At 39.0% G+C, this 26,584-nt stretch overlaps 1 protein-coding gene across 6 annotated transcripts in view; it reads right to left on the bottom strand.

Moving 5' to 3' along the window:
* The window catches only part of LOC114453917 (dipeptidyl aminopeptidase-like protein 6), a 312,385-nt gene that overhangs the window by 128,495 nt on the left and 157,306 nt on the right, over positions 1 to 26,584 (bottom strand). The window lies entirely within an intron of this gene.

The following is a 26,584-nucleotide window of genomic DNA, read 5'->3' on the forward strand; positions in this document are numbered from 1 at the left end:
ATGTGTCGAGCAAACCTGGATGAAAGATCAGAGCAGATGATCAGTTATGTTCACAGCACACATTTAGACATCCTACACTAAATGAAACAACAAACCCCAAAAAGTACTACCACAAGGTATTTTACCATTAAAGGTGAAATGGGACTTTGAAAATGTTGGTGGAAGCAGCATTTAGATGCGACCATCAGCAGATTACACATTCAGACACCCTGAAACAGGAAGTCTACGCTACCATGGCAACCATCGGATGACTTTACTCTCATCAAACCAGTGTGAGTTACATGAATGCTGACCCTTACAAGCATCAGTTTAAAGGTGCGTTCACCAATGAACTCTAGAGCGGTTAAAACGCGGTTAAAACCGGTTCCTCGGCTACTAGGTTCTTTCTCGGGTGTGTATGTGGGGGCTGTGGCTGCCTCTCGGCTTGGTGTCTTGGGGGCGTCTGGGGGGCTGCTCGGCCGAGGGGGGGTTGTCTGGGCTCCCTGGCCCCCCCTCTTTCTGCTAATCAGGCAGCGCTTGGGTTTGCAGTGGCGGTTTCTTGCACATACATCGGTCTACGATGCACTAGCATGCCTTGGACTGTAGGATAAAACTTGTAGTGGGCTTAACTTTAAATACGTTGATCCCAAATACCTGTTTCAGTTATTACCACTCAGTCCTTCCCTCTCCCCACAGCCACCACCATTATAGTTAAGCCTCACGCCTACAACTTCACATCTCACTCTCACTGTACAGTAATCGCTCTTCCCCACCGTTCCATTTCTCTACCTTGAATTGCTCCTCCCTGCTCTCCTCCCCCCACCCCCTCACCCAGGTGTAACACTGCCCTCTCTTTTTATATTCTCCCTTTAATAAAGCGTTTCTTACCCTTCCTGAGGGAGTGCTGGTTATGGTCACAATTATGCAATAAAATAATGCAATTTATTTAATTGCAATAACAAAAAATGCATTGCTGTCTAAAAAAGATTGCACTTCTTGTAGTGTTGACCTTTGACAGCATGTGCAGACAAGTTAAAAAAAACAAAAAAAAAACCAGGGCTTTAAAACCACCAAAAGAACAACAACTTGTTGTTGCTCCATTGAACAAACGGAGAAGGCAGAAGTTTCTGCGTTCTCTTCAGCGCTCGCTTTGTCCCATAGTTGAGAATCTCTTCTTCTGGTTTCTGTTTTTCTGCCTCGAGAAGTCTCTACTCAAGTAACAGCGCCCTCCAGAGGTTAGCTCATGCTACTGAACCAGAGGCTGTTTGGAGAATAGAAGAAGTGACGCTTTCAACGCAAACCGAGCCAAACCAAAGTAATAAAATTATCAGCCGTTCTCCGCCCATTCGGACCGAGTCCAGGACTAAACCGGGGTGCTTTTCATTATATCTGCAGCTTTTTCCATTTCTTTTCATTCCTATTAGGGAAGCTTACAGACAATCTTTCAGTTGTGCTGTCTGTTATTTGATTTGAGTTTGGACTGTGAGGCATGATGGTGTTCCAGTCTCGTCACTACGGTGGAAATCTTAAGACTTTTGTTGCAATATTTAGAGTCTTTTTCAACTCCTCCACTGACTTCTTTTAAAAAAATCGACAAACCTTATTGAGCAGCTGACGTGTATTGTCCACCAGCCACAAATTTCCTTCCTAATGTGTTCTTGACGGCTACTTTAGATCAAACGAGACGACCTGCAGGATTTAGGATCAGGGTGGGACGATGCACTGAGTTCACAAAAATTGCTGTGGGAAAAATACCCAATGCTTATATACTTAATCTGGGTATGACCTTATTTTACTCATTATGAAGCTAGAAAATAGAAACAAACCATCATAACAGACTTGTGTGTACTAGACTGCGCGGATTTACTTTGGGATACACTCACTGTTGATCCACTATCTGCATTAAGTGTCTTTTGTATAATTTTACCAAATTCATGTCAAGAGGAGGCTTTTGCAGAGAAAATTGGGGTAATTTGTTGAAAAGCCTGTAAGTCTAAGAAGCCAAGGAGGCTCTTTTGAGTGTTTTCGCAAAGCTGAGAGCAGTCCGTCGTTTGGGTCACTGGTATGACTTCTACTTTCTGTTTACACAAGCAAAGTGCTGCAGGTGAGAGCAGAAATACAACAAGGTCAGAAACAAAAAGCTGTGCGATGGTTGCGGCATCCATAGTAAAGACTGTATGCTGCAATGTCAATATGCAGAGAATGAGATGATTAACAGGATTTCAGTTCATGCAGAAGGCCTTTTGAACAGAAGTCGATGGTGTACATCCATTACTTGAGGGTAGAGCTATTGATGCTGTTCTGTCAATTTGTCATCTAATTTGGTTCGACTCCACAGCACTGTTTAAACGATGATCAGAGGAAATGCAATTAAATACGAGCTGTGTGTTGTTGTGATAGAAAATATAATTACAGCGAGGGAAGATGCTGCTTTTTGGTTCATTAACATTCAGGTAATCTAATTACACCTATAGGTTGATATCACTGGAAATTGTTTTAAAATGTATTGCTTTTATGCCGTGTTAAGAGTCTGATGTGATGTTCCTTATTCAAACACAAAAATAATATAAGACTGTAACCCACAAGTCATTAATTCATTGAGCTACAGCTAACATTTATAATTAAGATAAAGATTCATTAAACTCATACAGAATGGCAGCAGCGTTGCTAACTGTACTGTCAGCTATTGATGATGGAGATATGGTCTATTTCAGAGATGAGTGACTTTTATCACAGTCGGGGCCACAAAAATATGATTGTCTGATCTAACATCATCAACATTAATGTCGGCATTTAAAATAATTCCCAATCTGAAAATGATTGTTGTCATTTTTGTTGTTTTTTTCTGTCATTTTGTGTATTTTCTATTTTATTTTATGGATTATTGTCATTTTGTGTGTTTTGGTTGTTAGTCTGTTTTAGAATAATTTGGGGTTTTTTTTTTTTCTCAATTTGGGTTTTTTTTGTTTTCTGTTTTTGTGTATTTTTGAAGTAGTTTTTTGTGTTCACTTTTGGGGGCCGCAGGTTGCCCATGTCTGGTTTATATGAATTCAATGATATTTACACAGCGCAAATTACAACAAAGTTGTCTGAAAGCGACTGTGTCGCAACTTTAACAAATGGACAAACGTCAAATCTCGTGCAAAGTCTTTCGTTGTTTCAGCACGTGCATTCGATGCAAAAACGACAGAGAAATGCAAAATCAATGACAATAGTAAACTTATTTAACCGTATTAAGCATGTTTGGCACGACTTCAGTTAGTTTCAGAGTCAGTAATGTATTTGATTAGGGAAACAAAGCAGAAAAGGGAAAACAGGGAAATGTTTTAAATAGAAAATCTGAGTGTCTTTATACATACACGTACAAAGCCTGTGCAGAGCTCTTACTCTACCACACATCAAGATCTGAAGTTGTCCAGTTTTATTCTATTGGGTATTTGAAATTATTGATTATTTAAAAGAATAATGCACATTAATAGACTAACATGCTATATATGAGCCAGAGTTAGCAAAACGAGGCTAGTTTTTATCTGGTGTCCTTAGCCAGATTTTTAAAGGCAAACTAAATGTAAAAGTTATTAAAATACAGAAGGAGAATACAACATGACAAAAGAGAACAGGTATAGCACATAACAAAATAATCACTGATAAAACAAAACACAAAGCCCAGACTAAAATTCTCAGAATTGACACAGTAATTTACAACTGGAACACAGTTCAAACCAAACAGTTAATCCATACTCAGCACAGGGGAAACAAACAATGGGTATTTTAGGCAACAGTACGATATATAGAACTGTTGGAAAGTCTCTGTCATTTGTCATAAGCATTTGAACTTGCGTCACTCGGCTAAATGAAATAAAATGTTGAAGGTTTTTGTGGAAGAGGACAGCAAACATTGCTGAATCACAGCAAACCAGAGGTGGGACTAAGTCCTTGTTTTACAAAGTCAAAGTCAAGTCCCAAGTCTTTGTGCTCAAGTCCCAAGTCGAGTCCCAAGTCTAGACCGTCGAGTCTCGAGTCAAGTCTCAGTCCTAAACTTTTTGCCTCAAGTCCTGAGCAAGTCATTAAAAAAAAATAATTGCCGAGGCACCAGTAAGGACATTTTTGGTTGACATATCCATACGCTAGGATTGGCTCCAGCACCACATGACCCTGAAAAGGAGAAGCGGTGGAGAAGAAGGATTGATGGATGGATTGATCCAGAAAAACTCTGCTGTTGTCATTTTGTGCAAAAGATAATAGAAATATATTAACTTCAGCTTGAATAAAGAATAATAAATGATAAATGGACAATGTTTCAAAATCTTTATTTCTTTCAATGTGTTTTCCCCAAAAGGGTGCCACTGAAATTTAATAAAAATAAACCCAACACACAACTTTCACTGTTGCCTATAAGAGCCTTTGGACTTATTTATACAAGATTGTCCTAAAATAAATCATATGTAATGTTGTGTTTTTAATGTAAAGTTTCATCTTTGAAGGACCGCTTCACCTTTAGGTTTTTGTCACATTCCGTCAAGAAATCCAGAATAAATGGCTTTCATGGAAGGGAATGAGCTCTGCTCCCCTGGTGGGCAAAATCAATCCCTCCCATTTCCATTCATTCTGGATTTCCTTAATCACTTTCAAGGAAATGTGAAAAAAACTAAATTACCCTTGTAGTCAATTCATTGTGGGGAGTGTCACTGATAGAACAAGTCATCTTAAAGGGGACGTGATCCTTCAAAGTTAAAGTTATACATTTAAAATCAAAACATTACATTTGAGTTATTTACAGGTAATCCTGTATAAATGTGCCAAAACACTGTTAAGACAGCTCGCTTGTTAGCAAAATGCTAAACAACAGGTAGCATGTACCATTGCAGCTGGTGCGAACTGGGTAGATCAACTCTGAGTATGTAAACCTTGGGTTACTTACTTACGTGCACGACCGCGATAACAAAGCCATCATCAATTGAGCAAAGATCACATCTCGTTTACATTGATTTTTAATGTAATGTAGTCGCCAGTCTAAAAAAAGACGTCATAAAAAACATGATCGAGTTTGGACTCGAATCCCCGACCTTGCACTCTCAAACACACCTTCTTACTCTTACTCACTGCGCCACGGTAACCACAGAACCAACTGTGAGTCTCGCCGTGACTGACAACAGGTATCACCGTGATACGATGAAATGAAGCGATAAAAAGGAATATGATTTATATATCGGACTTGTCATTATGGCGTGACTTGATATGACTCGTCGAGTCAAGTCCAAGTCTAGAGTCACTGAGCCTAGAGTCCAAGTAAGTCCGAGTCTTTTTTGATTTCATCAGGTCGAGTCAAAAAGTCATAAAATTGGGACTCGAGTCTGAGTCTCGAATCCACGTTTCCCATCTCTGCAGCAAACTAATGTAGATATACTGGTAATTACTTACAATATAAGCAAGAGAAGGTCAACGCTATGAGGAAAACAAGAAGAACAGCAGATGAAGTCATGAAAAACCAGACAAATGTAGAAGAGGGTAAAAAAACTGAACTGTTGATCAACCACCTAGCGACAAGCAACAAATCTATCAACTTTTGCTGGTGTCCAGTTGTGTCTGGTCCTATGAACTCTAACTAACCACCATCAGAGCTTTAAGGACTAATATAGCCTATGCTTCTCATCATATGCCATGACATCAAAACCTTCAGATAAACTCTTCAAAAATCTAACAAAATGGGACACTTTAGAATTTGAGGCATTTTAAGAAAAATTGACATATTGACAACTAATTATATATTAAATATTATATATTTAAATAAAGATCACAATGTAGGATTCATTCCTATACTTTTTTCTTTATAGTCCACAGATTAGACACTTTTCTAAAAGTAGGAGCAACAAAAACAGGATAGTCAAATGAAAAACGGTCACGGTTTGTGTTGCAATAAAACAAAATATATTTAAACAACATCTGTCAGCAAAAGTTAAGTAACTAACAATATTGAAAGAGCAACAAGACGCTTGATCATTTAAGCTCTGTCAACTAACGTGTTTGACACAAACTTAAAAACAACATAAAGTTTGTGCTTTTTATACTTTGTCAGATAATAAATCTCACTTAACATGACAACTTTAGAAAAATGGCGACAAAATATCACCAATACTACTCTTTCTGAATTAATCTGAGTTTGTTTCTTTAACTGAAATATTTCTGCCCCCCTCTGGACAGACAATGTAACTGCTTCATGTCAGATACATTTTTTGGATTTTTAATTTTTGGGAAATGTGTAATGTGGGCCACACAACGTTAGAGCGAGGCCTCCAGTTGCCACCGTATTTAAAACAAAGCTTTATTTTGTAGGGTCAGTATTTTTGCGCTATGACAGCTTAATGTGCCGCACTGAAAGCTCAATATTATCCAATTTCTACTCATTTTGTCAGTGTGAGTCTGAATCCGAGCGACAGTGCCAGCCTCTTGCTTTTTGAAAGCCCAATGGATTTTGTTTGCAGACATTCAGGGAGGATCCAAGTGTTGACACTTTAAAGGGTTGCTGCGACAGAAACCATCAGAAAGTCTTCCACAAAATATAAACTTTTCCATTCTCGTCACTCTTCAATGTGTGCACACACACAACCAAACTATTTCTATGGAAGCTGTCAGACAACCATCAGACGAGGAGCCTAAGAGGTATTATTTCTCCTCCAGCAAAAAGGATAGTTGTGTCTTGGAAGCGACACATTATAATTTTGTGAGACAGCTGCTTACTGGTGGTAAAGTGTTGTAAGCGATGAACACAGTCAGCAATCAAACAGCAGATATTAGGGCCAAAAGGAGCTAAAGAAATAGTGTTGTATACATTAACAGGCTGATTTTCTTTTTTTTAACAATGTCAGTCAAATCTGAAAAGCAAATAAAAGCAGACAAATAAAAGCGCTGGTGTGTGAACACAAACGCTACTATTTGATTATATAGATTTAGCTCCTGATGTAGTGACAAGGTAAATGTAGCTTTTGATGCTGTATATGGAACCCAGGTGTGAGTGAGATGATTCTTAGGTTTTAAGATTGTTATCTTTTATATTGTTTGAGACGATTATCTCAGTGTATTCCTCGGGGGGAGCCCTCTGCACTAGGGGCTGTGGTGGGCCGTGGCTGCAGTGGTGCCCAGCCATGAGCCATTGTCCTTATTTTAACCTGTGTGTCTGTGAGTGGTGGATGGGGTTTGTGCAGGGTGGGTGTATTTTTAATCATGTAAAAGCGCTTGGAGTTTACACTTGTATAAAAGGCACTTCTTTTTAGAAATAACATTTGATTGATTGATTAAGAACTGAATCTTTTTATTGCACTTTACTCTCCCAAGTTGTGAAAATTTTGCTAAACAAGGGCTCCTCAAACTTTTTAGATCCAGTGGATGAAATATATCAAGGACCTCCTCATATTCGTTACATATTAAACACAATTTACTTAATTTGTTGCCCAGAATGATCTATTCTATGAATGTTTAAATTAGTACCCGTAGTGGTCTTGTATAACATAAAATGTGTTTAATGTATTAACATTTAGTGAAATGTGCATATTTATTGATAAAGAGTTGGGTGTCTTTGGGGTTCCAGACAGTAGGGCTAACATTAAGAGTTGTCTCTCTGAATTCAGTAGTTGCATATTACTCTTTATATGTCTTCAGATTTTTTTCAATTATTAATAATAATATTATTTTGTTTTAGTCATGCGCCTCTGAGTGTTTGCTGCTGTTATTATATTTTATTTATGTTTTATTGCTAACATATTCACCCAAATATATCAGAATGGACACAGACATCATACTTCTTCTTGCTCGTTATCCTGCATAGTCTTGTACATTTTTGCTTTCTTTGCTGCACATTCTTGTTAAGTTGAACAATATTTTCATTTGTGTGCATATGTGTGTTTATTATCCTTGGTAAAAACTCAACTAAAGTACAAATCATAAAAGAAAAGAAAATTGAATTCCTTTTTTTTGCACAACTTTAATGATTCAGTCACTAGACTTCACAATGATACAGCAATGTGTCATATACTGCACATTGAAAGAAGGTTGTTTTATTAGTGCATTGGTCCTCATATGTAGTTATACACGTTACTAATGACACCACATGAATAATGATTTTATTCAAAATAATATATCGACTCAAGCACCCCCTTGTGCTCGTCTTTTTCTAACTCGTCCTTCACTTTTAGTCTGCTTCAACCAATCAGATTACCATGGTTAAAAAAACTCTTTCAGAGGCCCACTGACTTAAGAGATTGTTTTTCATTTCCACTGAGATGCATGTCATCCATCCAACTAGATTGTCGTCACTGCACTAAACCATCTCAGTTCAGCTTCTCATTGGTTTTCTGCAGATTAAAAACTTGAGTGCAACTCGACTGATACATTAGCCCTAAACTCTTTGAATTACATTGTATCATAACTGATAAGGAGGGAACAGATGACTAATGCCAATCTATCTTCATCTTGAATTAATAATAATAATCAAACAGGTATTTACTGTAAAACTCAACGTTTCTTCATACTACAAAGCTCTAACAGCCTTTATGATGTCTTCAGGGAGGAAATGTCCTTCTCTTCACTGGGAGAATCGTAGCAGTTTCCAAAAAAGGAAAGTTCACTTTAAGACAGATGGTTTAGTTTCAGGAAATTTCATTTACATTCATAAAGGCCTCGAATAAAAAACATGAAACAGTGTTTCCGAGGCACCTCAGCTTACTGTCAAGGTTTTCTCCAAAAATTTGAGGAGGCGAAGGAAGAAAGATTTTTTTTGACAAGCGAAACGTTTGAGGCTCCTTTATTAGAATACACATTTCTCATGAAACAAAGAGACTTCTATGTGAGCTCGGCAACAAAAAAAAAAAAAAAAAAAGCAACGCGTCTCCCTCAGCATCAGTCACCAAGGAGACCACTTCAAAAGTCATTTGTGCATTTTTAAAGAGAGCGAAGCAAAGGCTCTTCTGGAATAAAGTGGTAACTTAATCTCACAGACGTAGTGAGCGAACGAGGGTGCATTTGAATCTGATCTCCTCCTGGATGGCTGGCAGCAGCAGCAGCACACCAAACACAGGCCTCGTGCTTCGCTCGTAATTGGGAGCGTTATTGATTTCCGGGCCTGTCGTCACGCCTGGGGTGACCTTTTGTTTGAGAATAATTGCTCTATTAGAGAGTTTGTTCAGGCCCCTGCTGGGTATCGCGCACACTATTATTGTCCAATAGCAATCCCTCAGCGGTAAAGTAGTGACCCTCTTCTGATCCATAAGCTGGAAGAGGAAGAGTCTGGACTTTAAGCACTGCAGGGCCTTATCGTTGAATGAGAACATGAGGCAGCGTTTGCTACATTTGTGGTTACTTTGAGCTGTATTAGCTGAGCGTCTCGATAAGGCCATAACAGATATTGCTTCTCTAACAGTGGTTCAGTTCAGGGGAGGTGAAATGTTTACCCCGCTGGGCTACAATGTCTCCCACCATGATGAGGATGCATGAATATACGTCAGTGTCAAAGAAATCTAAATGATATATCTGAATGTGAAGGAAACATTCATCTGTAATCCCATCTGTCCTCCTCTCGCCTTCTGTTCACTACTCGTGCGTATTTGCTGTGAAACTCTTCGCCTCCGAGTCATTCCCAGACGCCAATTTTCTAAATAATGCAACGATGATGAAATCACGATCCTTTCCCTATTGTGCTTCGATCAAAGTTGGGAGCTGCTTGTCAGAGATATCTTTGATGCTTTGCTCGCGGGATCAAGACCGTCGAGTCGCACCAACAGGAAGTTTTCTTTTCGCTAAACCGTCACGCTTCAAATTCTCCTTGGCGAGGCCACGGAATAACATCATTTAATCTTGGCATAAACAGCCATGAGTCATTTCCACACCAACTCACCAGGCTCTACTCAACCATGTGCACATTCAATCCAACCGTAGCTACACAAGACACATTAATTAGTTACATGCGATTGAAAGCTTTGCTGCAAACTGTTGGCAGAGTCTCTTTGTGGGTGCCGTCAGTAAGAAGACACGACAAAAGCTCTTGTTTACTGCTCTTAATGCACTAATGCTCTCTGATGCACTCCTCTGCCACAAAGCAGACATCCATGGAAACACTCACCAGGGAAGGAAATTGATTATCAACATGTTTGTCGTTCTACGAAAAGGCAAAAACATGTCGGAAAGACAAGGATTTTTTATTTTTCATTTATTGAAGTAGATTAGACCAAAACACAGGTTTGATCAGAACAACTATTAAAGCTTGAGAGGCACTTTACTTATTAATTTGTAGAGTAATAATTCTCTTTGATTTCATCTTTTCAACTGAAAACTTCAAACTAAATGACAAAAGAATTTGATTAAATTTATTGATGAGTTCATTAATAGACTAAACCCAATCAGAGGTTAGTTTAGTGTCGAGGACAGTTTGAAATGGAAAACCAGAGCCTCTACATTCAGTGGTGTAGAAGAAGCTCTTCCTTTTTTTCCTCGAGCCTCAAACCCAGAAGGACCACAACACCTCAGACAGGCCTGCTGTCTAGGATTCGGGCCCGGTGGAAAACTCAAGTTGTAGTCCAAGGTTTCACGAGAAGCAAAGAACACCAACAATCTCACTAAAACAAATTCAGAAGACTTGATAAGACAAAATCTGAATTTGTCGTCAAGATTAACAGATTTACATTTTAATTTCTTTCAATTCACTTTCTATTATTACATCAACATTTATAATCCTAAGTCCAAAATAATTGAAAGTAATGCTAAACATTAGCATTTCTTGAAAAAAACGCAGGTAAGGATGAAGGTGCTGGCCCGCGTCACCGCATTAGCTTAGTATTAATATTAGCATTAGCTAGCATTGGCATGAACATTACAGTAGAATGGCTTTAACCGAGTTTTAACATTAGCCTAGCGTTAGTATGAGCACTAACCTAGCATTATCATTCAGCTAGCAATAGCCTATACTAGCAGTAGCTAAACATTAACCTAACATTAGCTAAGCATTCACCTAGCAATAGCCTATACTAGCATTAGCTAAACATTAACCTAGCATTAGCTAAGCATTCACCTAGCAATAGCTGAAAATTAGCAATAAAGTTAACCAAGTAACCAATCAGCTTTGTCTAAAATTTGATTTATTTACCAGGCTTCAAACTCACTAAGATATGTACATGTGACACATGTAGTCAGAGCCTTTATAAAGTTATATACTGCTTCACTTGATACGTTTTTGTATTAAATTAACCATCTTTAAATGTTTATTTTCACTGAAACACTGGAAGAAATGTAAGTGTTACAGATAAGATTTTATTTTTTATTAAAAAATTCAAAGTGGATTTTTGTAAAATATTGCAAAATTGTTAAATTGTATAAATGTTACATGTTATACAATTAGTTAAAAACTAGTTAGTGGTAAAATAGTAGTAGTAAAATAAGGAAAATTATTTCCTATGAAATGTCATGAAAATGAAAAAGTGTTGCATGTTAAAATATTTCCTACCTTTTTAAGTTACTACTAGTTTTCCCTATCATCTTACCCTTTAATTAAAACTTTGTATTTGGATAATCAGTACATTTGAAGTATCTCCCAGTTTCAAAAAGGTTGGTGACCCATGCTCTATAGCTTTTAAAATAGGATTATTAGCAGTAGCTGTATTAGCATTTACAGAGAGAATGCAGGTGCTGTATGCTGAAATTGTCTCACAAATGTTTGTGCATTGCCAAGACAAAAAAAAAAACTAACTCTCCTGATTGCCTGATGTCGCAGTGACAGGAGGCTCGCTGGAGTTACAGGAGACATTGTCATGATAATTATAGGTAACAGCAAATATATAATGAGAGGCTGTGTGCTCCTCCTTCTCCTCCCACTAGAGGGTGGAGCAGCAATCTGATCAACTTTGAGTGGCAACATTTGTGGTAAAACCTAAATCAATCATTAAGTTTAAAACCTGGATAAAAGAGTGAAAGACGTAGATAGCAGAATCTGGAATAGGATTTACAGCATTGTCACTATTAGCGACCAACATGGTGAATAACCGATCTGCTTTATTAACTCAATGCAGCTGAGTTTGCACCCATAGGTTTTACAAGGCATCACGGTTGGATATAAAGTCTATAATGGAGGCTGTAAATGTTCCCACTATTTTCCAACAATGGGAGCTAAAGTTTATCTTCCAAATATATCTATAATAGATGAAAGATATGCTTCATGGTGGTCTATGTGTGTGTGTTTGGGACATAGGGAGTTAAAATTGTTCTCCTAAACAGTCGAAAACTCACAGGTGAGTAATAACTCTTTATAAATGGCCGATAAACTCGACCAACATTTTTTTTCTGCTAGTTTCATTCATTTCCAGATTACCCTGGGGTGAAGTAACTTCTTCTTTTAAAAAGATAGCAAACGACTGAGTAGCGGCGTGCCTGTATTTCAACACCATAAGCAGGGTTGGGGTGCACAATTTACAGTCAACAGAGAGCACCCTAAGGACCCCTGAAATTAGATAATAAACTTTGGAGTGCAAACCACGAGACTGTGTGGACATCTAATCTTCAAAATGGTAAAGAAAACAGATTTAATCTAATCATGTAATTGACAAATCATTGGAAGAAAAACTCACTTTTCAAAGCAACGAAGGAGCTAAAGATGGACCTGACGATGTGTTAGCTCATTGTGCTGATAACTGAACACTTGTGTGGATTGTAGAAGCATGTTAAACACGTGTAAGACTAACACGGCGGTAATTATCACTCAGCATGGGATGCCAGTTCCAGCAAAAGTACAGATGCATCACATTTTCTTATCAGGCTGACAATGAGCCAATCAAAAGCCCCAATTATGCCTCCTGCAGCGTTTGATGTTTGAACGGGGTTGGAGGCACATTTGCTGGAACGGAAAACAAAATTGGAGCTGCACACTTGTTTAGCCAGAAAGAGAAGCACATTAGCCGAGCCCCTGGTACGACTACAGTCACTGGTTAAAGGAAAACGAACAAAGAAACATGACAAGGCAGATAATGATGAAAGTTTAACCTTTCACCAAAGTCACCGCTGTCCGTGTAATTCCATGTGTTTTCTTGGCTCCAGCCTAGTTAATTAACTCCAGTATCGCCATAAAAATGAGGCCACCTCTGCGTGGGAATGAACCCAAAAAATGTCATGTTGATAGTCAGTATTTCAGGCACCAATGCAGAACAGCACCGAGGAGACACGTAATGGCTGCCAATAGTTTGGCAAATCAGTGTGGGGTGGCCACCGTAACTCCTGACCATTTCCTATCTGCTCACTCAGACTGGCTTTCAGAGGTGGAGGAGGCGGGAGCGGGACCCTCGCCAGCAGACATGCAGTCGAAGAGATGGAGCCGACAGAGGCAGACGGACTCTGCTTTCACGCTCCTCTTGCTGTAATGTGATGAGCTGTCACATTAAAATCCTCTAGTTGGTCAATTTGGAAAGCCATCAGTATTCCCTAGCTCAGGAGTTACTGCAGCCATAACAATATTGCTGAAGGTTTGAGACCATAAATGTCAGTGGGAACACTGGATTGGAAGACCAACCCCCGCTTTGTAAAGCAAGCTCGTTTCTGTAGGTTTGTGCCTGGCACCATGCCAACACTCTGGCACAGCCTTTAGCCTCCCCGTCGGCTACTGACTGACTTTATGCACCCTCTCCAGGCAATTTGCATTTCTCATGATAGTGAGCAGCAATTTGCATTTCTTAGTGTCTGACTTTTCCGGAAAGTGACAAAAAAAAAAAAATGCACTATTTGAATAATTCTGCATTTTAAGCATAGGAAAGACACTGCTGTCTGCTTCCCTTTGAGCTTTCACAGCACAAACAACCCTCGGCAACATGTCCAATCACGCCAGAGCAACAGCATCTCCAACTTTGCATCCGAGGCTTCAGGTAATTACCTGCTTATCGTTTGTGACTAGCTGTTGCTCTCCTGAATGTTTGTCACTGAGACGGAGATGGTGCCAAACGACAACGGGACCCCAGAGGCGCGAACGAGGAACCTGGAAACGCTCAACGTTTCAATTAGGGGCTTGGCCAAACATGGCGGCTGCAGATCCCCTTCCTGCTCTGCAGCTCCCGGCCCCTAATTACAACGGGTTTATAAGGCCAAAAACAGACAGGACAGACTGAGGAGGAGCGTGGATAAACACATGCAAATGAAGGCAGGGATACAAAGACATGCATTGCACACAGAGAGACACAGATGGAGGCGGACACACTCCCGACAGTCTGGAGCGTGATTAATGTGACTTATGCACTGCATACAAAATGTAGGAGCAAGCACAGAAGTTAGCATTCCTCCAGTATAGACCTACAGATTTAAAGCAGCTCACTAAGTGATGTAAACCTAGGAAGAAGAAGGCGACCTTGACGAGGTGAAGCTAGATTTCACACCAGAAAAGTATTGCTCATTTAGTTCACATAGCTTCTCATTGTATTTCTGAATGCATACCAACAGCCATCATCAATGTTTGGGTAGGTTGATATTTTCAATGTTTAATGCTCAAAAAAACAAGCATCTACTGAGAGGTAGGGTTGTGACAACACCAAGTTCACAATACAATAAAATACAAGAGGATATACTGTATATATATTATTGACTTTGAACTCTTATACATCAGTTTATTCTGAATAATATTGATGCATAATAACTCATCAAAATCAATTATAATGAATCATTAACCTAGTCGAGGCTATAATAACTTAATCTCAAATATTCCACTTTGCAACAAAATTTTGGAAAATATTCCATACTTCCTGTTGAAAGTAAACAAACAAAAAAAAAATCATATATTACATATTTTAAGACTTTGATGAGCGGGTCCATTGTATTTCCCCATCAGCTCGTCATTGCTCTAAAAAAACATGAGTGCATCAAAATCAGTGTTGTTATGAATAAGTTACCTGTTCTACACTGTAATAGCTTCAACTAAAATATTCCAGTTCGGAACAAACGTTTCCCCATAAAAAAATGAAGAAAAAAAAATATGTGCAGTGTTGGAAGTGTTTTTTTTGAATAAATATATAATTTTAACACGTTAAATTTTCCATTTCAAATTTTTCCAAAAAGGAATGAGATATAAGGATATACCCATTTTCCTCTTTTATTTAATATTATCAGTTCTCCATTACACCAGTTAATTGCTAACACACAGAGGGACAAACTATGGATTATTTAAGGTAAATCTTGTAAATATTTGTATTTTTCGATGTTTCACAATTTGAAACAATACAATTAATGACCAAGATTTTCCATTACATTGGAGATATCTGTCAGTTTCTCCTCCAAATACCAGCTATATATATTACCATCCGTTTAATAGGAAATTATGGTTAAAATGTGTAATATTCTCCAAAATCACCTCTATAAGGGTATATTCCGTGCAGTTTTTCTCATTTTAGGAAGTTAGGTCTGCGATTTCAGTCCGTTTTCCATAAACAAAAAATTGGAGGCCGTAGACATGGCACACACATTTCCAGGTAGTTAATTTACTATTTCAGTATGCTTCATATCAATGCACAAAATGGAGGTTTCTACAAGCATCGTGTTGTGACAAACGGGCAAACTGCTCAGAAAAAGACAAAAGATTTGTCGTGAGATTATTTCTCAGTTGTGACAATGCATCCTGGCATTACATATTAAACCTTTGGAAAGCCTATTTATCTCCTTTTTAAACAGAGCCACATTCGTAAGGAACACATTTGTTGGACGAGCAGCAGAGCTGAAAAGGTTGGTGGCATTTGGAAAAATGTTGCCAAATCTTCTCCAACTGTGCCAAACAGATTTCCTTTGCTGTTGACTCTGGTTTGGAGGATTGGATTATTAAATATCTGGACAAATTAGACACATTGGCAAGCCCCAGGCACAAATAGCTGGCTCACGCCCCTCACCAGCCTGGTCACACATGGCTGTGGGATGGCATCCCATTCCTCAACCAGTGTTTGCTGCATTGATCTACCAAAGCTGGACCTCCAACCTAATAAACACTGGTGGAGTCATCACAAACACATCAGCAGACATGCAACAAATGCAAATAAAATGAAAAGTTAACCTATAACAACATAGTCAGTTGCTTCTATCAACAGCAGGAAGAAAAGGCAATAACATTTTTCATCTCTTGAACAGATGAGTTATTGTATTGTTATATAAATGTCACAATCTATTTGATTACTAGAATTATGATCATGTCACAGCATCCCTCCATGTTTGCATGAGTTTAATTTAAACCAATGTCTTTCCACTGAGTGACTGAGGAGTTGTCTCACAGACTTTAAACTATTTATACCTGACAATAAGAAATGTAAAGTGTGTTATCAATGCGATGCAATATAAGGTTAATATAATGTACAGCAGCATATAAACACATCAGCATTTCATCATAATGGCACTTATAACATCCTGGATGATGTTAAATGGACTTGACATATAGCACTGCTTTGTTGAATGTCACACTGGTAAATCTGATTTATTTCATGAATCCGGATTACTGTGAGCCACTCACGTAATTGATCCAAATCATTCGAGTCATTTCACAAATATGCATATCTATCTTATTTTTTTACAGTCATGTATTATTATTGTAATTATTTAATTCATTTTTACCCTTCAATAGCACTGCAATAAGCCCGGATCACTTGAGTCCTTGATATTTACGGGCAGTCCGCTACCCTCGTCCAAAACTTTTTATTGTTGATTTCAAATGCTGTTTGTTTTATATTTTTTGTAGTTTTCAAATTATTCAGTCAATTTAGTGTTTTATTGTTGATTTCAAAACTGTTTACTTTTTATTGTTGCAATTTGAGCTCTTATGGTTTCTGTGGCACTTTTAATCATCTGAAGCATATTGAACTTGCCTTGCTTTGTGTAATGTGTCACAGAGCACTTTCATAACATTAAAAATAAAACACCAGGATATCAAATACATTAAATTGATAAAACTCTTTTCTTTGTTTGCAGCCCAGCACCAAATGGTCCATGGACCGGTGGTTGGGAACCACTGCTAAAATCAGTTCAACTTCACACTGACAGACCCATTCGTTTGCGATGATAGTCCGCCTCATTTGGGTGGTGTGAAAACGCAAATGAATTCTAAAGCAGATTAAACGGTAATTCAAGAGTTTCTGCCACTATCTGAGTGTTTCCAACTGAAGTCTTGAGCAATTAGGTTCACTGTGAACCCAGCTCCACACAGACTAAAAACAGGAAGTATCGGAGATGACGTGGAGCGCAGGGCATTGTGGGTAGTCAGTAAGAACCGGCGACGGCGCAAAACAGGGCTTTGCAACTACCAAAATAATGGCAACTTGTTGCTGCTCCATTATTGAATGTTGGGAAAAAACAAAGAAAGATGGCAGAAGTTTCTCTGCACTTTTAAGACCCATTGATGAGAGCCTCTTCTTTGGGTTTCGATTTTTCGGCCCACAGAAGTCTCTAGCCCAGTAACGGCGCCCTCAAGTGGTTAGCTCATGCAACTGCAGCAAAGGCTGTTTGGAATGGATCAGAAGTTGCACTTTGAAGTTCTGTCCTCCACCAATCTGGGACTAAACTGGTGTGAAAGCACCCTTAGATTTTGTCAGTGAATGAACTCAACTGAATTCTTGAAGCTTGCCGTGTTTATGTATGTACTTAACACAAAGCCTCCTGGATTACTTAAAGGATCGGGTTTAATGGAGACACAGGATCTGTGAGTCCTAACTCAGTAGAAAACCCAGATTGTCCATTAACCAACTAGATCTATAATAAAACTGTACTAGTGTCCTTTTCTGATGTTCACGTCAAAGCTTAAGTTGACATTTGCAAATGCACAAATAGAGCAAACAAGGTGCTTTCTAATATAAAAGTGTCTACTCATTACCAGGAACTGTATGAATCACAAATGCATTAAAAAGTGAAGCTGAGCAGCTTTTCATAGCATCTATAGGCAGAGACCTCAGGCACGCAATTAGCATTCAACAGAGAAGACGACAATTATTTTTTTACACCTGATGGAAACAAAATTCCCGACCTTTTCCTTAACGACGCACTTTCACGCACAATTTGCAAACTCCTCCCGAGGTGCTTTTGGATGCACAAATGAGACACGCGCACACATACACACAGAGCTGCTGCCTGCGCTCACTGTTAGCGTGGTTCGTCGTGACATTTAGTTTGACCGGTGCTCTAAACACGGAATATTTATTGCCGTATTAAAGCTTCTCTTCCCCTCCCTCCCTCTGCAGCCTCATAAGTCTTTCAGCGAGGAGCATTTAAATCACGACAATCATTATGAGACGGCACCTGGCAATCTCACCCCTAATCTCTACTCCAGATCCAAACATCCCGGCTCAATCGTCCATAATTGCTCTTAAGATGAACTACGGCACAAATATTCCAGGGCATCCAATTCTCCTCTGCATCCATCCCATCCACCGAGGGCAGCCTCAATTACAATTTGGAATTGGAGGCTTATTTATATGCAATCCTAAAAAAAACAAACACTATGCTCACTCTTGGCTTTTTAAATCCTATTTGCTTGCCTCAACTCATCATGACAACGATTGCTCTGAAAAAAGCACAAAGTGTGTGTGATAACACAGAGTGACCGAACAGCATGTCAGCTTCTGCTTCACCACAGGAGGAAAGTGTGTGCTAATGAGGAGAGGATCACACCACGTCTGCCGGTTTCTATTTCCATCGGTGAAAAAAAAAAAAAAGCTGGTAAGTCGCTAAGGGTTGGAGAAAGAAAGTCACATATACCAAAAAAAAAAAAAAATAGGTGCCAAACCGACCACAAAAACCAATAATGCAGGGAATGTGTAGCAGGGAGCTCAGCAGAGTCTCATACATATGAAAAACAAGCGTCTCCCAGGAGGTGCGAAGGTTTGTATTTTTTCCCCAATTGATGTTTTTATAGTTTTGAATACACTTTTATAAGAAACCGAGGGAGGAGGACGTAACGGTTCCTACCTTCCATTTAAAATATGGCCACACATTTATAACAAAGCAGTAACAAAAAGGTGCTAAAATATTTAACATTTGATTATAATAAAGTTGTCTCTCTTCATTATTTTCTGGGCAAAGGCTACGATTTCTACAACCTGTGATAGTCTAGGAGTTTCATGCTGAGGCCACCAAGGCAGAAGATCACCCAGAGCAACAAGATAAAAGGAATAAAGCAAATGTTTGCCGTCTGTGAAGTTTTGGTTATTGCCTTTCAAGTTGGCATCTTCAGATTATCAGCTCATGGCAGACAGGCTTCATTTAATCAATATTTGACGAGAGCAGACTCATAACTCACACAAGATGGATGCAACACGGGGAAGAATCAGGTAACTATACGCTTATCTACAAAGAAACACACTCAAAGAAATAAGCGCCAAACATCCCGTTCTTATCGGATCGGAGGGAATTGGGTTAAAAACTGACAAAATCTCATTATCAAACCAACTTTGTAGCGTGTGTTACGTTTGATCGTTCTCACTGGTTTGAAGGAAGTGTGCAAACAGCCTCGTGTGCAGTGACATGCATCAGCAGACACATAAAACAATGACAGAATCCTCCCATCACCTGTCAGCAGCAAGAAGGAAAAAGCCAGAAATCTACTGACAAATCCCATCAAATGTGTGATGGATTATTAAGGAAATGAAAGTGACACATAGGGATAGGATTTCCACTATCCAACCATTAGTCGACAAGGTGGTGTGCAGCTCTTAAACCCCTCCAATAGTGTTAGAGGAGACAAACACTGAGCAGTTTTGTGAACACACAAAAAGAAGAAATATCGCAGACAATAAACACAGAGGTGCAGGCATCTCCTGTGGAGTGTTACCCAATACATGCTGTGATCCTGCTTCAAAGCCCAACTCCGCTCTAAACCTTTTAGAAACACGGTTAAAAAATGAGGCGTCAACGTTCCCAGTGTCTCAGGATTGTGTCTCAGGCAGAGCTTTTTGTTAAAATTCCACTGCGTGGGAACAGAGTAGATTTTAACAACCGCTTTGAATGAGTCGAAAGCAAACCTCCTCAGCCACTCTCACTCGACCTCTCCCACCTGCAGCACCTCCACCTTGTTGCAGTAATGAGGGTTAGTGATGTGACTCACTCTGTGTGCAGTGGAGAGTTGATTACTGGTGAGCTGCTGCTATCTGCAGCGAGCTGCCCTCTATCTCTGTCCTCAGTCCCCCGACCATAAGCCCTGCTAGCAGACCATCAATCAGGAGCACACAACCAGACCCCACGTAATCACAGTGTGTGTGTGTGACCTCGTGCACACATGCATGTCTGCTTTCCGTGGTGAATTTTGCAACATTGCAAGCAATTTCTCGCTTTGTTGGATCTCACACCTCAGGCTGTCCCTCTGAGAGGCACCCCATTACTCCTGCGATTGATGCCAAAGCATCACTGGGTCACCAGTCCTCCCAGCATGGGTGGAGAAGGGTTTGTTTTCAAGAGAAGCAAGTCTGAGATGATGGGAATCAAGCTTTACTTAAACCTGCTCAAAGTTTGACAGCTTATTTATTGGAATAACTGGATTTTTATTTTATTCTAATCGCCTAAAACAACTTTATGTACGCCTTTAAAACTGCCCAATCTGCTACACAGATTCTGACCCATTAGACAGTTTAAGAGGAAGGTTTGACCATCCACAACAGAAAGACTAAAAGTGTGTTCCTTAAATGTAACAAATAATTTTTTTTCATGATTTCATTGAAAGAAAAGTATGTATCTAATACCAAACTTCCGTTACATTGCATCATCTTCCCCTTATCTCTGTCATGGGGGCAGAATCCTCAGCAGAAAAGCCCTTATTCTCCCATGTAAAAGGCTTCTAGGCTCAAAAAGTTTGAGAATCCTGTCCTAGGTGATATTTATATTGGAAAAATCATCCTCATTTCCTGTCATTTGGTCAGTTTTAATACAATTCTTAAACTTTCTGTTTTTTGAAGATTAAAACATTTCCAGCCTCCCATTGCAAAAAAAAAAATGTCAACAAAATGGGTAAAAAATGTATCTTGATTAACTCTCCTATTATCCTTGGGGTCAATTTGACACCATTCAATGTTTATCATTCAAAAAATAAGAGTTGACTTTGGTTTGTTGATTCATATTTAACGACTTTTCCTAATTTGATTGGTACAATCAAATGATTAAGCATAAAATCATCACATTTTTCAATGTGCTAAATGCATATGCCAATGTGTGCAGCATTGGTGTTCCTTTGTGGTCAATTTGACCCAAAGCCATTTTAGTTGTGTAACTTGTCTGCGTGTGACCTTACATCCCCACACCTGCTGATGCAGAGTTGATACGTTTGAGTTGATAAATGACATTTGGGGGAGTGGGGGGCAATATTCTCATGAAAACTGAAAGTATGACCTAATGATGGCGCTGCAGGAAAGGTCATACCATCAACACAACCAATATTCCAATTTTTTTTTGATTATTTTTTTTTAATGCAAATGGAAAATAATTTGAACTTGAACAACCAATAGGGTTCATACCCTCGTGGTCACTAGGGCTGTTAGTAAATGTGAAAAGATTTGGTTGAAAACTATTCAAGGTAAATTAGTTTGGCCTGATGGTGGCGCTACAGAACAGGTCAAGGTTTCATTATCAAAGGGTTATTTATGTATTCAACAAATAAACAAAGTGTCTGTCACAAAAATGTGGTCAACAATTTTCAGGAAATCATTTTCTGGAAGCAAATATCCCTGGGGTCAGCTTGGTCCCAAGGGTAAAACGTGTAAATAATATTTGAGGATAATAGGAGAGTTAAAAGAGTTCATATTTTTTACTATTCCTCTTCAAAGCTCATAGAAAAACCTTAAGATGTGCAATCACATATCTTAGAACAATAGTAAAGTCCTTTAAATGCAAAGAAATAAACTCTTTTCTACTTTTCATGCTCAAGGTTGAGAAGCTGTAAACAGAAGTTAGAGGGTAGCATTGTTGATCCTTTGGCTGCCTCCGAGTGTGAGAGTGACTGAGCATCTCAGTCACAGTGGGGGAAGATAGTCTGCTTGGCAGGATCTCACCTTCTCCGTCGGACCTCAGACAGGTGAAGGTCACAGGTGGAGAATGGCAGAGACAGACAGGGGGAGTCTGTGCTGGTGGGACGGACAAGACAAGAGAGCCCATACATTTGTATCTATGGAAGGGGAAGTCATGAGGAGTGTCACTGGTCCACCTCACAGAAACATTCCCAACAGGAGAAGTATCAGAATATTTGTGTTAAAATGGCTACTTTGATTTGAGATGCTACTTTTCATCCACTCGAGGCAGGCCCATGAATCTCCTTTGTTTTCTGGGCGTCACCTCCTGACATTTGTTGATGGATTCCCTTGTGAATAAATTACTTTTAGTGACCCACAGCACCGCGTTTTATATCGCCGGCCGTTCACTTGACGCTTTGTTCTTTGGAATTTAATGAGGCCATAACACCAAACCACGACGCGTTCCAACCACTTACCACATCCGCCCAGAATATCCCAGCATCAAACTCGTTTTATCACCAAAGAGCACAACTCACTCGTGCTCGTGTAACTTTTCTTCACTTTTAAATGTAAGAAAGACGATAAAATCATAAAACCTTCCTGTTTATCCAATTTAATGCATCATTTCAATTTCTAGCTATCTATAAAATATATGGGATTAATGCAGCGTAAACTATCACTGCTGCCTCCCAGCTAGAAGGTTGTGGGTTTCCTTTACCCATGAGCAAGCAGAGATGAGCATCTTAACCCATAAATATGGAGTTAATCTAAGTCAAACACAAAGTGAGACCAGCAGGTTTGTCCAATGTGACCAATTCCATCATTAATTCTGTTCAAAAATATCTCGCTCCATATAGAGCTTCATCTGAAGTGTGTTTCTGAAGTGTTGTGATGAACCGGTAGTTCACATTATTGTTAGGGATGTCCCGATACAACTATTTCACTTCCAATACGATACTGATATTGTAGCCTTGGGTATTGGCCAATACCGATATCAATCCTATACGATATCAGCACGAATCATACATACTTATATTACTTATTTTGTAGTGTGGAATGTTAGAAAAGGCTTGATCAAGTGATGTTACTCAAACAGAGAACAATAGTCAACTATTAAAGTTCACTTCAGTTAATTTGTCAGTATATGGTGGGAACAACTGAGGGCGTGGACAAAAACAACAAAAACTTATCGGAGCGCTTATATAGGAAATTTTAGATGCAGTCCGATAAAATCCGATATTCGTTTTCTGATATTGGATCTGATATCAAATCGGGACACCCCTAATTATTATGACTGCATTTAGCTGTCGTGTATTAGCTGAACTGGTGGTCATTATACCTTGTGACACATCATTGCAGAAAAATTATACCTACAATCACACGGTTGCGCAGGGTTTTAGCGCAAAACATGAGGGCGATTCTCTGGCTTCACAAAAAATGTTTTGGGCTCATCTCTCACACAAAAAAACATGGGATTTTTCCTGATTAACAGGTGGCTGAGGGTTTAGCATTGTTGCTAATGGACATGTTAAACTCTCACAATGTCATCTTGCGTGATTTCAGAGTAATTATCCTGTTTCCATAAATCATCGGAAGCATAAAAAATGTAAAATCAATAAAAGCAGTGGACTTTAATAACCTATTTAGCATGTTTGGTATGATTTCAGGAACTTTAGTGGCCAGTAAAGTCGACTCAACAGGGAACGATGATTAAACTCAACGGAAAAGTGTAATTTGACGCTGAAATGGGAAAACGGGCCCTGTAGCTATTTCTTTAAGGACATTCTTTGCATAAATTCCGTCAGTTGTTTGTTTACAGAAATAAAACACATCCAGTCAAAACACAGCATTTTTTCAGGGATCACCACAGAGTTATCACTAGGGATGCACGGAATATTGCAAAAAAAAAAAAGCCACATTCGGCCTTCGGTTAAGTGAGTTAAAAGCAAGGCCGAATAGTAGCGTGTGACGCAATCAAACAACGTGCAGTGATTTAGTCAGAAAAGTGTGTGCGCGTTGCTGCAGCACCAGCAGCAGCAGCTCCTCCTTTCTGCACACAAACACAGCCAGACTCTCCTATCCGCTTACCGCTGTCCGTCACCGCGTAAAAGTTGGATACCATCCAATTCCACAAACGAGTCCATTGTTTGCGCTGTAAGCCACGCATTTGTAAACATCCTCCTTACACTACACCGGGTCTCGCTGCATAGGCTAGTGTAGCATTAGCAAGGAGTGCTAACAGCTGATGTGTGTAAACAATGGGTTCATGGATCCAAGCAGTGACTCCCAACACGATCTGAGGCAGAAAAAGTAGTGCAGTTTGGGCATCCAGTAGTGCAGTTTGGGCGTCCAGTAGTGCAGTTTGTATTTACATATATGGCAATACAGTACAATATATATTCTATATTAAACCACAGTGTTTGTTTTAGCTGTTAGATAGTTGGAGAAGGAGGAGCTCACATTCTAGGAGGAGTGTTAGGTGACGTCAGTGCCGTCAGGGTAGGCAGTGCCTACCCAAGGGTGAATTGATATTTTGATTATTTGTTTTAATTTGGAGCTGACTTTTTACAAAATGTGGAATAACAAGGGAGGGAGGAAACAGAACTTTTTCAACTTTGGTCCTCTGAATGAGGCTAAAGGGATGTATCTTACTGTAGCTAAACCATTAAAAAGTTTTTTTTTCATCATACCTCCCCTTTAATGCACTTTAGTTTTTTTTGGAATGCATGTTTTGTTTTATTTGAAGGCCTAATATAAATGAAAAACTTTGTTGTGCTTTTTTGAAAAGCACAGACTACTGGAATATCTAAAAAATGTCAGAATATTCAATAAACATTTACTTTCTTTAAAAAACGTGTTTAAAAATGTATTCTAAGCTATTTATGCACTATTAAAAAGATTGTGAAAAACTTAACCGCATTCGATATTCGGCCAAGCGTTTAAATTTTATTCGGCTTCAGCCGCAAATTTTCATTTCGGTGAATCCCTACTTATCACAGCTTTCACCAGTCTTTGTTGAACCCAGATCTACCAGGGGCAGAGCAAGCTCACAACCTGCTGATACAATGATCAAATTCATGCCTTCCCACCTCTTCGGGCTACTTTTAGTGTTTTTTTTTGTTCACATTGTATATTCAATGCCATTAAACCACAGTAAGGACAGTATGCAGTGACCTGACCTGAACAAGTGACATCCTATATCAACTCTGTTCTCCTTTGAGAAGGAAACGCATCACTTCAGTTACATAAAGATGAGATCACTTTATCTCCTTATGATAAGGACCACATATTATAATGACATGGGTCACATTTTAAAGAATGACTAAGCAAGCAGGGCCAATCACGTATAAAGGCATTTCAATTCTATCACACAAGATGTACCTCCAGGTGAAGCTAATAAACAATGCCAAAGGCTGCTGTGCATTCAGTAGGAAAACTTTATTTTCCCTTCGTCACCACATAGACATGGTGTGTTAGCAGAATAAGACATGGGCCTCTGTGTCACCACTGTGGATATTACAAATACAAGAAGCTATGTCTTTGAGTATGTTAGTTTTAGTGCAGGGGTTCATACGGCTCAGTTACTCTCAGGTTTAAGAAATAATATAACCTGCTATGTGGAAAATATCCACCCTTAAAATATAACCTCTTTATTTCAGTAGTTTATACTTTTCAAATATAAAATAACTGTTTTATGCATGAATTTACTCCTTAACCAACAGAAAACCCATGTAAAAAAAGTGACATCTTCACACATCAGTACATAGACATTAGCTCAGGTATGTAGCCTAGTAAATTCGTAGCATTTAAAATAATTTAAACTGCACCAAAGTGCTACATACAGTACGTAATAAGTCAATTAACAACATATCAGTGTTTGTTAGTAGCACCTCACACACCTCTCGTCTCAGCTGCTCTGTTGTAATCCTTTTCTCACAGTCACGTCATATTTACCCATAAAAAAAACGTGTGTTTATAGGACTCATTTACTTTTTTATTTTTTATTAGGCCCATTTATCTATTCATTTTGTATTATTTGATCAAATAAAAAATACAGATGGTCTCAAAAGGAGGACAAATGAGTGTACGGCATAAGGATGCACCGAAAGACGAACAGACATTTATATACATTAAATAAATAAATAAATAAATAAATAAAAACGCAAGGAGGTGTTGTTCTGGGCACCCCAAAAGAAACAGTCTGGATCCACCACTGTCTGCATGGAGGGGAATGTCTAACAATAACTTCACACTAAAACACTTGTTAAACAATCATTATAATGATGGATATTTCAGCTCTGACAGTTCACCTTAATCATTTAAAATCAAGATTTAAACTAGAAAATCCTGCACCAGTGATTCCTGCAGGTCCCCATTTCCACTTTAGGGATGGCATCTAATGGAGACTCACCATCACCACTGACTGACTTTCAGAGTTACAGAATAAACGCAACAGTGTCCCCAGTCCTCTGGCTAAAAAAGGTCTTAGTAGCTCTGCATGTGCGGGGATTTAAACTGATAAAAACAAAACGAGCAAGAATTCGCACTTTAAAGTTGGGTTGATTGTGGCTGATTAAGGAAGATGAAGCACAGCTGTGTGATTAATGGGTGAAAAAATACCCGGTGCGCGGCGC

The sequence above is a fragment of the Gouania willdenowi genome, chromosome 20, assembly GCF_900634775.1.
Source record: "Gouania willdenowi chromosome 20, fGouWil2.1, whole genome shotgun sequence".
In the NCBI taxonomy this organism is placed as follows: domain Eukaryota; kingdom Metazoa; phylum Chordata; class Actinopteri; order Blenniiformes; family Gobiesocidae; genus Gouania; species Gouania willdenowi.